Source organism: Schistocerca piceifrons, chromosome 4 (assembly GCF_021461385.2).
Source record: "Schistocerca piceifrons isolate TAMUIC-IGC-003096 chromosome 4, iqSchPice1.1, whole genome shotgun sequence".
NCBI classification, from domain to species: Eukaryota; Metazoa; Arthropoda; class Insecta; order Orthoptera; family Acrididae; genus Schistocerca; species Schistocerca piceifrons.
This window is the reverse complement of record NC_060141.1, coordinates 455,051,900-455,063,854: the sequence shown is the minus strand read 5'-3', so window position 1 is coordinate 455,063,854 and position 11,955 is coordinate 455,051,900.

Genomic DNA, 11,955 nt, shown 5'->3' with positions numbered 1-11,955 from the left:
CTATCAATTGAGATATGAAAAAATACAAACGAAAAGAATAACATCCGCTACGTTTCTATGATATTCGAACCCGGGTTCTTCGATTCCCAGCCAGTTACCTTGGCCTTTGCGTTATCGGTGCTGTCAGCAAAAAGCGTTTACCATGTGGGTACAGAAGTGGCAGTTGTGAAAGTTTCTTACCTCGATTTCTGGAAAAGTATGCGTGTTCGGACCCCATACCTGATTATGAAAAATGCTCTATTTACAATTATCTATCGATCCCGCCAATTTTGAGTCATTGCTCGTCATAACCTTTAGGGGTGATTTTCTCAAAAGTGCGGAGCTGTAGACTCAAAATATCTTAGATTCCTTCGTTTTAGGTTTACACAAGCGACCTGCCAAATTTGAGCCGAATCGGTTGGCCGGGTCTGAGGCCTTCCCCTTGTCAGAAGAAAAATAACTGTTTGGGATTACCTACACTAATAGCTGTAAATTAATCTGCTTGCTTACTACAGTGCCTGATAATTCTGACTACGAACTAGTTCCTCATAAGAATGCAAAGTGAGATCTGCTGTGAAATAAAAGTAACTTACCTCATGCTCAGCATGTTGTTTTGTGTCTGGTGTACTGACGTTCTCGAAAGCAAATAGAAATCATCAGATACAGCAGTAAAAAAAAAAAAATACTCACAACAAAATTTGTTTTTTTGTTTGCCAGAAACAATCTGTGGCTTCGTGTGGCGTAAGGTGCAATGCACACACGTCAAAATATTCAAATCTTTGCTAAGAATGGTGGAAGAGAATTTTACTTTAAACAATGTTTCTTGAAAATTTAAACTCTGATTATTGTAAAGAAAACTGTAAAATACACTCCTGGAAATGGAAAAAAGAACACATTGACACCGGTGTGTCAGACCCACCATACTTGCTCCGGACACTGCGAGAGGGCTGTACAAGCAATGATCACACGCACGGCACAGCGGACACACCAGGAACCGCGGTGTTGGCCGTCGAATGGCGCTAGCTGCGCAGCATTTGTGCACCGCCGCCGTCAGTGTCAGCCAGTTTGCCGTGGCATACGGAGCTCCATCGCAGTCTTTAACACTGGTAGCATGCCGCGACAGCGTGGACGTGAACCGTATGTGCAGTTGACGGACTTTGAGCGAGGGCGTATAGTGGGCATGCGGGAGGCCGGGTGGACGTACCGCCGAATTGCTCAACACGTGGGGCGTGAGGTCTCCACAGTACATCGATGTTGTCGCCAGTGGTCGGCGGAAGGTGCACGTGCCCGTCGACCTGGGACCGGACCGCAGCGACGCACGGATGCACGCCAAGACCGTAGGATCCTACGCAGTGCCGTAGGGGACCGCACCGCCACTTCCCAGCAAATTAGGGACACTGTTGCTCCTGGGGTATCGGCGAGGACCATTCGCAACCGTCTCCATGAAGCTGGGCTACGGTCCCGCACACCGTTAGGCCGTCTTCCGCTCACGCCCCAACATCGTGCAGCCCGCCTCCAGTGGTGTCGCGACAGGCGTGAATGGAGGGACGAATGGAGACGTGTCGTCTTCAGCGATGAGAGTCGCTTCTACCTCGGTGCCAATGATGGTCGTATGCGTGTTTGGCGCCGTGCAGGTGAGCGCCACAATCAGGACTGCATACGACCGAGGCACACAGGGCCAACACCCGGCATCATGGTGTGGGGAGCGATCTCCTACACTGGCCGTACACCACTGGTGATCGTCGAGGGGACACTGAATAGTGCACGGTACATCCAAACCGTCATCGAACCCATCGTTCTACCATTCCTAGACCGGCAAGGGAACTTGCTGTTCCAACAGGACAATGCACGTCCGCATGTATCCCGTGCCACCCAACGTGCTCTAGAAGGTGTAAGTCAACTACCCTGGCCAGCAAGATCTCCGGATCTGTCCCCCATTGAGCATGTTTGGATGAAGCGTCGTCTCACGCGGTCTGCACGTCCAGCACGAACGCTGGTCCATTGAGGTGCCAGGTGGAAATGGCATGGCAAGCCGTTCCACAGGACTACATCCAGCATCTCTACGATCGTCTCCATGGGAGAATAGCAGCCTGCATTGCTGCGAAAGGTGGATATACACTGTACTAGTGCCGACATTGTGCATGCTCTGTTGCCTGTGTCTATGTGCCTGTGGTTCTGTCAGTGTGATCATGTGATGTATCTGACCCCAGGAATGTGTCAATAAAGTTTCCCCTTCCTGGGACAATGAATTCACGGTGTTCGTATTTCAATTTCCAGGAGTGTATAAGAAAACACTAGCAATTACGGAATTCCCTCGGAACAACAATTAGAGGCATACCAACCAATTGCGTTATATGTGATATAATGAAAAGAGATCAAATTAACACTAATGATGAATGTTATTGGTTATCTGAGGGATAAAGATTTCCTTCAGTCAGTAATTCTGACAATTAAACATTTCGTTCTTGCACATGCATTGAATACCTTGAAAAATTCCTCCATAAAAATCTTCTCCGTCAATAAAATCAATAACATATGTTTACAATTAAGTTTTCAGTTCCATAATAGAGCATTCCAAATAATTTCTCTCAGATTCACAAACATCAAATCTCCTTCTCTGAAAGCTCAACTGTTCGCTACTACGTCTCAAATTAGAATGGCCCCACCGCTGTACAACTGACTGGCGACCAAGCGCAGCACACATCGCATTCCACACAAAGTCAAGGATCTTACTCACTACTCGTGCAGCGCGCTCATTCATCTTTGTCCAAGTGCAGTAAAACTGAAGTGCATGCAATGGCAGAAAACATATGAAATCCTTATGTCTTCTATCAATAGGTGAAAATCACAACCATGCGTGTGGAGTACTTTCAAAGATACTCATGTGCACTGAAGAGCCAAAGAAACTGGAACAGCTGCCTAATATCGTGTAGGGCCTCAGCGAGCACCCAGAAGTGCCCCAAAACGAGGTGGCATGGACTCGAATAATGTGTGAAATAGAGGTGGAGGGAACTGACATCATGAATCCTGCAGGGCTATCCATAAATCCATAAGAGTACGAGGAGGTGGATATCTCTTCTGAACAGCACGTTGCAAGGCATCCGAGATATGCTCAATGATGCTCTCGTCTGGGGAGTTCGGTGGCCAGTGGAAGTGTTTAAACTCAGAAGAGTGTTTCTGGAACCGCTCTGAGGCATTTATGGACGTGTGCGGTGTTGCAGTGGCCTGCTGGTATTACCAAGTCTGTCGGAATCCTCAATGGACATGAATGGATGCAGGTGATCAGATTCAAAATGGTTCAAATGGCTCTGAGCGCTATGCGACTTAACTTCTGAGGTCATCAGTCACCTAGAACTTAGAACTAATTAAACCTAACTAACCTAAGGACATCACACACATCCATGCCCAAGGTAGGATTCGTACCTGCGACCGTAGTGGTCACGCGGTTCCAGACTGAAGCGCCTAGAACCGCACGGCCACATCGGCCGGCTCAGGTGATCAGACAAGATGCTTATGTACGTGCCATCTGTCAGAGTCATATCTAGACATGTCAGGGGTCCCCTATCACTCCAACTGCACACGCCCCACACCATTACAGAACCGGCACCAGCTTGAACAGCTCCATGCTGACATGCAGTGTCCACGGATTCATGAGGGTTTTTCCATACCCGTACACGTCCATCCGCTCGATACAATTTAAAACGAGACTCGTCCGACCAGGCAACATGTTTCCAGTCATCAGCAGTCGGCTCCGAAGGCCCATATCGATGATGTTTCGTTAAATGGTTGGCATGCTGACACTTACTGATGCCTCAGCACTTAAATATGCAGCAATTTGCAGAAGGGTTGCTCTTCTGTCACGTTGAACGATTCTCTTCAGTCGTCGTTGGTCCCATTCTTGCAGGATCTTTTTCCGGCCGCAGCGATGTCGGAGATTTGATGTTTTACTGGATTCCTGATGTTCACGGTACACTCGTGAAATTATCGTTGCCATTGTAGCAGCAGTAACTGTGTAAGAGGTCCATGACTAAGGAATTTATTGCTAGCGCACCCCAGCAGATGTAACTTCGATGGACTGCTCACGCGCTGCCTGCGATATGCAAGTTAACAATAGAATCGCAGACCACAGAGCAGTGTCGGCAGCAGTAGTAGTAGTAGCTCGCAGTCGGGCAGTTGGGTCAAGCCGCTCTTAGAGAACAGTCGTCTAGTTGTATAGCTCACAGAGAGCACTTGCGTCCTGTATGGAAGTACCAAGGCCAGCCGTGAAGAACGATGGCGGTGCCTGAGCGATGGTAAAAAAAAAAAAAAAAAAAAAAAAAAAAAAAAAAAAAAAAAAAAAAAAAAAAAAAAAATTATTAATATTCATTGCTGCGCGAATATGTAATTTCCAAGTCACTTTGTACTATTGTTATATCAAAGCGACATGTAAATAACTTTCAATAATTTTTCAATAATAATCTTTCTTATAAAGATAACTTTTGACAGTCATTCATCTGAATTTAAAGTTTTTTACTAATTTCTCCTATCCATAGTCATGCCAACTATCATAAATAAAATCAGTTGTTTTTCATACATAACAAAACCTAGTGGCCAACATTGCACTGGGCTGTGCCAGAAAAATTTCTTGTAGGAGAAGATATATACGCGTTATCCGGCGATTTCACAGAGGTAAGAATTTTCAATATATTCAGAATGCTCTTGCAGGGCCATGACACAGCACTGCTGACAGCCAAGATTTTCCAGTTTAGATTCACAGTCAGTTAATTATTGAAAGATTATATATGAGTCACATTTTTTTTATTGCTAGGTTAGTCACATTTTTATTGCGAGGTTACGGAAATAAACTGTTGGGAAGGTACAACCGATTTAACAACTGCGCCTGACACTCGTTGTATTGTATTATGCTTGTATTGTATTGCTGTATTTGAATAGGCATGCCTATACCATTTTCTTTCTCGCTGGACTGTGTAAACAGATGCGTGTCCAAAATTAGGTAGCTTCACAGATACACAAGTAGGATGATAAAAATAAAATACTTCTAACGGCCATGCAGACTTAAATTAACCACCATTTGATTAGGAAAGAAGTAAGCAATAATACAGAATTTGTTTTGAAAAGCGATAAATATTTCAAAATTTTGCTCGGAAACTCCCGTTAAATTACTTGTAAACTAAGCGTACTGAATGTTTTATTAAAAAATAACTATAATTTTTGGGTTTCTTACGGGGTGTCCAGATAAGGACTCCCTGATTTCAAAATTAAATATCTCGAAAACAAAGATCGATAGAGGAATGCAGTAAACGGTATGTTTATTGTGAAAGCTGTAAGAAGTTTATACAGCAGTTTGAAATAATAGTTACAAAAGCTGCTAACAGATGGCGCTGTAATCGCCATACGTAATGTCTAGTATAAATAGTGATCCGAAGCCCAGAGCGATCAGTTCCACTATTGAAACGTGAAAGGAGGTTAGCATACCGAAGGAAGAGATTAAAACCATGTACTCCATTGAACAACGCGTTTTTCTGGTGCTAGAGTACCACAGGTTAGAAGAGAATCCTACGGCAACAAGGCGAAGTTTTCAAGCACGATTTAATGTTCCAAAAGGACCCGATGCGAAAACCATTCGTACGCTCTTCGCAAAATTTCAACGAACAGGCATCGTAACTGATGATCTAGTGGGGCATGTTGGCCGCAAGCAAACCGCAGTTACGCCTGAAAATATCGACACAGTTTCTGGAATTATTCAGAAAAATCCAATGTCATCCGTCCGTAGAATTGCATCTGAGACTGGTTTGAAGCGTTCCAGCACGCAGAAAATACTGAGAAAGAGCCTACACATGCTTCCATTCAAAATTCAAACGCACTGGGCCATACCCGTACGAGCTGTGCAACAAAGGGTTGCCTTTGCTAATCAGATGCTCACAATGATTGATAGTGAAGGATTTGATGTTGGCTGCATCTGGTTTACAGATGAAGCACACTTCCACCTGAATGGATACGTGAATAAGCAGAACTGGCGATTTTGGGGTTCCGAAAAGCCATATTGGTGTGAAGCGAAACCCCTGTATTCTCCTAAAGTTACTGTGTGGGCTGCAATATGCAGCAGAGGCATTATTGGCCCTTTTTTCATTAGAGAAACGGTCACCGGTGCACGTTACGTTGCAATTTTGGAACAATTTGTCGCCACACAGCAAGCGTTAGAGGATCGACCAGGAACTGAATGGTTTAAGCAAGATGGAGCCCGACCACATCGGACCGAACAAGTGTTTCGCTTTCTTGAGGAATACTTCGGGAATCGAGTCATTGCTTTGGAATATCCCAAATTTACTGGTGCAGGCATGGATTGGCCTCCATATTCGCTGGATTTGATTCCGTGTGACTTTTTTTTGTAGAGCACAGTGAAACACATGGTCTACCGGAAGCATCCCGCCACGCTGGACGAGCTTGAATCGGCGATCTCTGTGGCATGTGAATCCATTTCGGTTGAGACACTACGAAATGTGATGGCCAATTTCATTCTTCGTTTGCGCCACCTCTGTAGTGCCAATGGTGAACATTTTGAAAACATTGTGATGTGATTGTTTGCAAAGATTGTTTTCATACGATTATTTCACTTATGTACGCTGATATGAGCTGTACAGCGTACAGCGCCATCTGTTAGCAGCTTTTGTAACTATTATTTCAAAGTGCTGTATAAACTTCTTACAGCTTTCACAATAAACATACCGTTTACTGCGTTCCTCTATCGATCTTTGTTTTCGAGATATTTAATTTTGAAATCAGGGAGCCCTTTTCTGGACACCCTGTATTAATTAGTTATTTCGGTTTGGCAAATACTGAGAGGAGATATTGTTTGCCCATCAGCTTATGACACTTTGGAGAGAGTAAGTTCAGAAGCAGACGTCACAGAATCATCGTAAAGAAGAAGGGAAATGGTGGTGTCGTATGACACGGTGAGAAATGAAGCGCTTTTATCGAAGGTCAGATCGCTTCGATGGTCGGAGGGGGCTACCAGGGCTAATGCGTAGCCGTGATCACCTGTCCCCCGGCTGCAGACAAATTCTGCTGCCGGCTGGACGGGGGTTGGCAGACGGCGGCGGCGGCTTCGGACAGCTGCTGCCTTATCGGCGCAGGCGCAGATCGCCGCCGCGCTGCCCGCTCCGGCCGTGACACAGGGGTGCCGTTTCCCGGCCAGCCCCCCGGCGCTCATTAAGGCAGACACACCGCGCCCAATTACCGAATACCTGGTCGCATTCCGGCCGGCCAGCGCTGGGAAGCGAACACTCCGTCCAACAAGATAGCGTCACGCGGTAAACAATGCATCGGCCGCCGGGCCATTCGTCGCGTCGCCTTCGCTGCGCAGCCGGCCACCGGACCGCGAGGAATCTACGATTTCTGGCGATGGGCCCGCGGGATGCGACCGAATAAAGGTCGATTCACGATGCACGACGACGCGGAGTTACTGCTCTGATCACGCGAACGGCCGCAACGATGGCTTTTTGGACTGCTGTGAGGTGGGACGTCAAAGTCCACATGAAATATTAGTTCACTTTACCATATTAATGAATAAAAGATCTACTTTGACGCACATCTCTGGCGCAGTAGTACCGGATAATTTGCAACGGTCATGGATTAGCAGAGCATAACTTGCTGCACTAATTAACAGACTGTTCTCTTTAGGTACAATGTTCGACGTTAACAACACCGTAAGTTTGCCTGAAAATTTAACTACTCTGCTATGGCAGAAGCTGTAGGAAGTGGTAAGGTGCCGGGCTAACATTAATTCGAAATTTTTTTTAAAACCTATTTATTAACACGAAATTCCTACCCGACATTTACGAAAAACCCATGTTGCCCAACACTTTTTTAAATGCAGGCATCACAATAAAAAATTGTTCAAATGGCTCTGAGAACTATGGGACTTAACATCTGAGGTCATCAGTCCCCTAGAACTTAGAACTACTTAAACCTAACTAACCCAAGGACATCACACACATCCACGCCAGAGACAGGATTCGAACCTGCGACTGTAGCGGCCGCGCGGTTCCAGATTGAAGCGCCTAGAACCGCTCGGCCACGCCATTACAATAAACCTAAGTAAATATTATCCCCGATGCAATATTGATGGCAAATGTCCGCAGCTCGTGGTCGTGCGGTAGCGTTCTCGCTTCCCACGCCCGGGTTGCCGGGTTCGATTCCCGGCGGGGTCAGGGATTTTCTCTGCCTCGTGATGACTGGGTGTTGTGTACTGTCCTTAGGTTAGTTAGGTTTAAGTAGTTCTAAGCTCTAGGGGACTGATGACCATAGAAGTTAAGTCCCATAGTGCTCAGAGCCATTGATGGCAAATGGCGATGATACAATGATGTCACATTTAAGCTCAAGGCAGTTTCAACGACACCAATTAAATGTTTCAACCCGTCTTAAAATGCATGTAGTGAACCCTGAAACAAAATTTATAATGATAAATTGACATAAATTCGAATTTCAAAACGGTCTTCAGATAAAATCAGTTTAGCAGCAAACTTAAAATACACAATAACAGTTATAGCAGGACCCTACTCGCAACTTTCACATACATCGTTTTCACTCTTGGCATAATTTAAGGTTTACTCAAGTACTGTACGGAAGTACTAGAGGCCGGCCGCTGGTGGCCGAGCGGTTCTGGCGCTACAGTCTGGAACCGCGCGACCGCTACGGTCGCAGGTTCGAATCCTGCCTCGGGCATGGATGTGTGTGTTGTCCTTAGGTTAGTTAGGTTTAAGTAGTTCTAAGTTCTAGGGGACTTATGACCTCAGCAGTTGAGTCCCATAGTGCTCAGAGCCATTTGAACCATTTTTGAAGTACTAGACAATTTCCAACGAGCTTAGGCGCAGAGCTCCTTCAGATGAAAGAAAGGTAAGGAGATCCGAATTGTTCGGTTACCGGAGATGATTACTTAACTCAAAGATTGATCTGAAGCACAAGAATTCATCTACGGTAACTCATTTGGTTTACAGTGCTGAGAGCTTGCAACAAGATTTTATGTCACACTTCACTTCAAAAAAATGTTCAAATGTGTGTGAAATCTTATGGGACTTAACTGCTAAGCTCATCAGTCCCTAAGCTTACACACTACTTAACCTAAATTATCCTAAGGACAAACACACACACCCATGCCCGAGGGAGGATTCGAAACTCCGGCGGGATCAGCCGCACAGTCCATGACTGCAGCGCCCAGACCGCTCGGCTAATCCCGCGCGCCACACTTCACTCCTGCATATACTTCTTGGCGATACGTTACACTCACCATTAAATTGACACGATAAAACCTGAAACATAAATCGTTTACCATCGGTCCCACATATACACACACAACACAAATGGCGCCCACAAAACTCAGTTACAATCTTCACGGCATATACAAATAAAATAAACAGATCATCAGATAATGAAAAGTAAAACTACTCAGTTTCGCATTTGGCGAAAAGGTACTCGTCCATAAATGCAACCAGGATGCAGCTAAAGTTTAATGAATACTGTACAGACCTTCCAGCTTTGCTATGACCGACAACCTTTTTCGTATAACGGATAGAGGATCCGAAAGCGTAGGCACCGTTCACTGTCAACACGTTTACGAATAAAAAAATAAAAATAAAAAAAAACTTTCTGAAGCGATCCGCGGGCTGCAGATACTCGTTGGTCCTAAACAATGATGTTGACTGCTGTAGCTGAGATCTCGTATTGGATTGAGCTCTTGCAAGCCCTACGCTAAAGATTGACCTCAGGACGAGGGCGCTGCTGTGCTGGGAGGGAGGCGTGGTCTTCTGGAACGCCTGCGAATTGCAGCGAGCCGTCGCTATTGTCTGCGGCATCAATTTGCATTGCCGACTTTGCTGTGGCATCGCGGTCTCTGGACGTTGCCACAACCACGGCCAAATGACGGTGACTTCTACAACCACTTTTACATCCCCGTACGTACTCCGCAAGCTACCATATGATGCATGACGGAGGGTACCGTGTACAACCACTATTGACACTCTTTCCTGATCCAAGTGGAGAGATGGGAAAAAGACTTTCTACATGCTTCCCTCGAGCCCTGATTTCTCTTTGGTTCTCAATCCTCATGTGAGATAGAGAAAGTGATTCCCCGATGATTTTACAAACTTTCAGCTATGATGGCCAGGGCTAAAAGTATCAATTTGAGGTATGAGGTACTGGACCAGAAACAACCGAATGGAAAGCTATAAGCGAAAATCATTCTGGTACCTTCCACATTGGAATACATGTACCGACACAGCAGGGCTTCCCAGTCTCTTAGCTTACCTGAGCCACATTGCAAGAAAACGAGTATTTTTTGGCTGCATCCTATACTTAATACGAACCGTGATCGCCGAGGAAAGAAAAGTAATGGACCAGTGAGAGAATAGCATCGTGTGCTGGGAATTTCAGATTAAAAATATTCATTTTATCATAACATTTCATAAACACATTTGTTTGTACCCATACCGAGATATGTTCACTTCTTGGGCCGCATGCGGCCCACAGATTGAACACCACTGTTATAGGATATGCATTCCCGCCGAGCACTTAGGTGTAGAGGTTAGGATAGTAACTTGACTGGTCCAGTGCAGATGGCATTTTGTGCACGGACATGAGAGAACCTGAAGTACAATGTCTGTACTGTAACAGACTGCAATCTACGTTTACAAGTGGAAGTGCTGACGATTTTCGTGTGTAGGCAAGCAGATAGAAGCACCAGAGAAGCGGAAAGGATGCACAGGACCAAATATCCGCGTAACAGAAGACATCTGGCTCACATTACATGTCCAAGGCTGTTCCAGTGATTAAGAGAAACAAGGAAATTGATACCACAGGACAACGACCGAGAAGCATGACGAACTACACTGACTCACAACCTAGAAGGTGCAGTACTTGCACGAACATATAAGAAGCATGCAATCAACGCTCAATCAATTGCCCGTGAGATGAATGTTTCTCAGAGTACTGTGTGGCGAGTATTACGGAAGACGTAGTTACACTCCTACCGTCCACAGAAAGTGCATGCTTTACGTCGTGCTAATTCTACAGCTCATGTCGTGTTCAGCCAATGGTTCTTGCATTATCTTTCAGTCAACATTCGCTTTCCTGTGTATGTACGTGGCGTGTTTTTTAATAAGTACCGTTTTGAAATTAAAAAAAGACATGCTAACATATCTCAGTAATTTTATTTTTACATGAAAGCCTGTACCTTAATCTACGCACTGACGCCATTACAGTCTGATTCTTCCTTGTTTACGTTGTGTACTGAGTGTTTAAGATGCCCCCGATAATCGTTGAGTCCTGCCGACTGTGAAGTACGGGCTGTTATTAGTGCTAAAGGCCTAAAAGCGATCGATATTCATCGTGAGATCTGTGCAGTTTACGGAGAAAACATTATGAGTGATGGAATGTTAAGTAAGTGGGTGAAAGCATTTAAAGATGGCAGCACAAATGTGCATGATGAACAACGGAGTGGGTGTCCTTCTGTCGTTAATGAAAGTTTGGTGCAGGAAGTGGACAATAAGGTGAGAGAAAATAGACTCTTTACGATTTCCTCCTTGCGGGATGACTTTCCTATGTTTCTCGTAGTGTTTTGTACGGCATTGTGACCGAGCATTTGAATTACCGAAAATTGTGCGCACCTTGGATACCGAAAATGTTGACGGACGCGCATAAAACCAAACGTTTAGACAGTGCATTGACTTTCCTTGATCGGTACCACGACGACCGTGATGATTTCTTAAGCCAAATTGTTACAAGTGATGAAACATGGGTGGCCTACGTCACCTCAGAATCAAAGCAACAGTCCATGGAAGTTGAGCAAGGGCATCGTTTTGCTGCAAGACAATGCCTGTCCACATGTGGCGAATCAGACCAACGATCTCATCATATCTTTTCGATGGGAAACTCTAGATCATCCTCCGTACAGCCCCGATCTTGCGCCTGGTGACTACCATC